The sequence below is a fragment of the Pinus tabuliformis genome, chromosome 8 (genome assembly GCF_031772625.1).
Source record: "Pinus tabuliformis cultivar Carrire ecotype Pingquan chromosome 8, CPIR1, whole genome shotgun sequence".
Taxonomy (NCBI): domain Eukaryota; kingdom Viridiplantae; phylum Streptophyta; class Pinopsida; order Pinales; family Pinaceae; genus Pinus; species Pinus tabuliformis.
Genome location: NC_142294.1, coordinates 157,729,723 through 157,735,202, shown reverse-complemented (window position 1 = coordinate 157,735,202; position 5,480 = coordinate 157,729,723).

Here is a 5,480-nt window from a genome sequence, read left to right as displayed (position 1 = left end):
CGGCTTACTGCCCTTAACTTAACTTGCTTCTCTCTCTGTCAGTTTGTGGATTTTAAGCCAATTTGCTTCCTGACTATTCGTTTCTGCTTCCCGGCTTTCTGGTTCCCCTACCTCTGTCCGTTTAAATCTCTTTGTCCTGTGTAATCAGTCACTGTATAACGCTTCACAGGGAGGTGGCCACCTAATTCATAACGGATGAGTGTCAGTTCTCTTGGACATATTTGAAACGACCGTTTTTTCCATTAACTCCAAGAATGCCCGCGAAGCACGACCTTTTGCCAACGTATCGTTCATATCGGACTTCAAATCCTATGTGACCTTGCTTCATAATCCTGTCAAATCCGGTCATCCATCGGAACGCATCTCCACCGTTGATCTGGGGGCTCCAGATCCTACGGTTATCGTTCATATCGAGCGGCTGAGTATCATGATGTTTACCCGTCCGATGTGAATGGTTCTCTCTCTCTTCCCTGGGACGCGTGGCAATCATTGTATGGCATCGGGCGAAACTCGGTTGAAACCGCTTACCGCTCAAAGCCCCTCCGATATTCTGTCGGTTTTGTGGAATCCCACTCCGACGAAACCGAAACAATGTTTCCTGCGTTTTATAATTATTTCGGGTACAGGTGCTCGGGGCTTTCCTTCACTGAGAGGTTTGCCCTGCGATATGCGATTAGCGACTTGTCGCTAACCGCATATCTGAAACTACCTTCGTTGCTCAAATTTGTCCCTGCATTTGCTAGTTGGTGTCAGCACGCATTACCATGGTCCACCGCTCTGCGCGCTAGATCGATAGCCCTCATTAATCTGCACTAACCGCAATTCACAATTGTCATGAGGATTCCTCCCGATAGCTTGTTTTTTATAAGATTTTGATTCTTTGGCATGACTTTTAAAGAGTTCATGAAAACTTACAGAGTGTTCTAGGATTCATTTAGATCAACAGTCATAGAAAAACCGATTAGGCATGCATGATATTCCATTCTACAGTCTTAACAAATAGATTAGGCATGCATTATATTCCATTCTACAGTCATAGAAAAACAGACTAGGGATGCATCACTTATTTGATATTGAAGAATGATTCCTTACAGATGAAACCTCTCCACCCTACCAATGAGAAATTAGCAATTACGTCCAATATTCTCCCCCCAATCTTCTTAGTTTCTTCCGAACAGTTTCTTAAGGTAGTAGTGTAATGATTTCGGCCTCAGGACCCCAAGTCCAACCGATAACACACTTCCTTTCGCTAGGAAATCTAAATTCCAGAAGTTTTCCTACTGAACTCATGTTCAGCTCCAGGAAAACCCTTCCATCTTTTCCACCCCCCCATCCCCCTCCTCTTCTCCCTTTTCTTGGAGAAAGAGAAGATGAGGGAATAACTGCCTTAACTGATAATTGTCTCGTGAAATTGAGAGTTACTGAGGTTTATCTGTAATTCCTCCACTCTTCCATGAAACAGTGTAAATTTTCATAAACAACTTAATCACTAGTTATTATTAATCATAACATAATCACTAGTTATTATTAATCATAACATAATAACTAATTGTCACTAATTTACTAATTTGTAATTAGTAAAAAAAAATGTTAAAAAGTAATTCATAATTCTGGGGATGTCACAACCAGCATTCCTATTATCTTGGAATGCCCCCAAATTAAGAAATCTAGATGAATTGTGATACCATCAACAATGTGTAAGTTTTTTTGATGATGAGTGTTGAATTATATTCAGAACTCTTTTATATGAATCTTGCAACAAGATTCCAGGTTATCAGTCAATTGGGATAGTTGTACAGGAAGCTACATTGTTTCAAGCACCATTCCTGAGATCGAAACCCAAAGGTCGCAGATTTGATGGAAGATTTATTATTATGTGTGGGTTTGTAGATTGAGCAGCTGGCTGCTGATCTCAAAGTGACGTTGTTGTTTTTTTGGGCTTCCACTTTGCAGAGACCATCCTCAGTAGCCGAGAGCAAGACAAGTCGACATCGGCATGAGATATTATTTCAAATACATCCAACCGCCGGACGTAACCCTGGAGATCCAGCTAAGGGACCACGGTATAAAGGCTACAATATTAAAACCTCATTCATCACAAAAATGATTGTTGATGTCTAACCCAACATTGACGTTGAGCCTACGTTGAATGATGCAATTGTTGACAGCAAGGATTAACTCTTATAAAATCCCACTCTCACCTTGTAAATTCCAACATTTTCCTTCGTTGATTGCTTCAATTGAAATATGCTTTCTATGGCCTGGGTATGGGCTATATTAGTATTCTGAATTCTGTAGTCAAAGCGTTGCTTTGAGGTCTACATGTCAAATTCCCATCTGGTTGGCAGTCAAGAAATCGCTGTGAATGTTCATATTTTCATGTCATCATGGTGCACTTGGGTTCCTCAACATAGTGTATATGTTAATGATTATTTGATCATTTATCTAGTTACAGTGTTATTTAGTGATGAAGATGGAGTGATATATGTAAAAAAAATTGGATCTATGAAGGTCAGTGTCTCACACATTTATAATTGTGAAATTATCTATATAAAGAACCACAAAGTACAGGTCAACTATTCAATAGATTAATGTGACCTGTCATGCTCCGGGAGGATTGGTCACAGGTAGTTCTTAATAAGGTCAAGTTGGTGTCACCCGTCGTGCTCCGGGAGCGCCAGTACAGGTTATTTTATAAGTTCAAGTTGTAAAATTATTTGTTGAAGACATTCTGTATCCAGAATGCTATCCTATATAATTGATGAAGGTTGCGGAGGGTCATGGATTCACAGATGGTGGTACTTCCATAGGATGGTTCAGTATCGAGACTAACCCATTGCACTCCGGGAGGTTGAGAAGCATCAATTCTGCAAAGAACATCAACGATGGTCTCAGGCGTTTATGTCTTAAATGGATCAAGTGGGAAGCTCGAAAGTGTGGTAAAGAAAATGCGGAAATGGGGATATTTCAAAGTGGATATGAGTGCTAGTGATGACCATATCAGATAAATTTGACAAAGATTCATTCACTATTGTAAAGTCCACTTTATGGTTTTGCCATGTAAGCATTAAGGGAGGGTATTAGAAGTAATGTTTCCATGACTTCCAAGTTGTCGTGAGTTGTATTGTGTGAGTTCCTAGGTTAATAGGTGTACTAGCTATTTTTAGTAATATAGATCCACCATTCACGGATCTAACTGGATCATGTATTCCTATATATGTAATGTCCATGAGAGCAATAAAACACAATGTGTGTTTTGTGTTGTTTAATCACTTTCTATTTTTCTAACAAAGACTATTTATGAATACTCTCTTTCCAATTGGATCCTTGTAGCTTCGAGATCCCAAAAACACATCATTTCCCCTCCAAAGATAATTTCTCCAGTTGGAGGAAGCAAGACTTATTTCACACTTGCCCCTCTACATGTGCCAAATAATTGGTTAAAAATTATGGTAGTTGGTTCTGCGAAACCAATACCACCTAAATGAGAATGTATAGCTCTGACGAGCACCCACTACCTCAATTCGTACCCAACTCACTATTCTAGCTAGGATTGTTTAGATAGTGATTTCACTTCCAGTATAGTCATCCCTACCCTCTCATGTCAATCCCACATGCCTAGTACAATGAGAGAGCTTATGTTAAGGTTTCTACCTCTGGCCAAGATATAAATTCCACCTGCTTCTAGGCCCTTTTTGAAATAATTCCTTAGAATAAAGACTCGCTCAGTAGGTCTTGTAACAGATCAAGTTCTATATGGTCATGTAGCAGGTGTAACGCATGACACTATAGATGGTTGAGTGGGAAGTATATCCCTTCCAATTGGTCCACTAGGTGTTGGCATTATGATAAGGGTGTTGTCCTTGATGGCAACTCACTCAGATGAAAGATCATGGAGCAGCATGTCAACAACAAAGAATTACAGATCAGGCCACAAAGAATGAAGAAAGAGAGGTATACGCAGGTTCACCTTGACCAAGTTGCGTATACATGTAAGTTTACTAAACACAAGTAGCGTATACATACACACGCACTTTCACAGAAGGAAAAGCACATATATGTTGGAAAACTAAGTATTTTGATCCATGGTATTGGTCCAAGGTATTTGGTCCGAGGTATTGACCCTAGGTATTTGGTCCAAGGTATTGGTCTTAAGTGGTTTTGATCCATGGTAATGAGAAAGGCCTAAAACTATATAAGGAGGAGAAGATCATTAGGCCAAAGTGTGCAAGTATCGAATATCTGATGAAGTGTGAGATCTAGTATGCAGATTATTGGCTTATGGTGCTTTGCTTGATCTGAACCAAGGATGAACCTTAGCGGTTGATGAGGGATAAGATCTAATGATGGATTGGGATCTTAAGACTTGAAATAAATTATCATTTTGTGGTTTTATCATGTATAATCTAGATCTGAATATTGACGCATGCGTTATTCTGTAAATGTTATGATCTAGGTATAACTGAAGTCTGGAATAGTTGCAAAATTATGAATTAATATTTACAGATGCGTACGCTGTTTGGCTTTGATAAAAGTTTGTATACACGCTGCTTCGACACGTGGAATTAGCGTATACCTTATGAAGTATGTTTCAGTTGTTTCTATTTGCTGTTGCATAGTTATGGGTTGTGTTTTGGGTTCTAGTGACAGTGTTCTGAATGATTAGATTCAGCTTATGGTGATTGAGTTTCAGTGACTGATTGATGCAGATGTACTTGATGATTGTATTGCAGTTATGATGTTGTTGATAGGTCCAGTATGAAAATTGAATGAAACGTGGCCTTCAAATTGTGGTGTTGTGTTCCAGGAGTATTCAGTCTAAAAATTCATGAAACGTGGTCCCTAGTAGAAGAGTGGCATTTTTTGTAGGCTGGAACCTACGTATTAGTAAACATATTGGCTAGTACAAGAGCTAGGGGGTTGTAGCTCCCTTCCAGTAGTAGCTGGAGAACGAGAGAAGGTTGTAGCCTTCTGCAGGTGGGTGCCTGCGTACTGGTATGAGTCTGCACCAGTACAAGATTGTAAACAGATTTTCTTATTATTAAAAGAAGACAAAGACGACAACAGCAGGTGGTTTTTACCCACATTGGGTTTCCACCTTATATCTTGGTGTTCATGTGTGTTTCTTATGTGTGATGCTTTATTCTGCTTTTACTGCACTGTCTAATAAATCTCTGATATACTGGTTAAAGTTCAATACATGATAAACTGTCTAAATCAAAAGTTCTCTACATATACGTTGGTTGCTTTAAGTACAGTCGTGTGTACACACTAGTTCACTTAGCTGAAGTAGCATATATAAATCTGTTTGGGAAATTAAATTATTGATCTGATAATACTGATTCACCCCCCTCTCAGTATTATTTCCAACAATTGGTATCAAAGCAGGTCCTTCAGAAGAAGCTTGATCGCTTGAAGGGAGATCCATCATCATGAGTAATCAAGAAAGCGTGGGATCCATCAGACCGCCAATCTTTGAT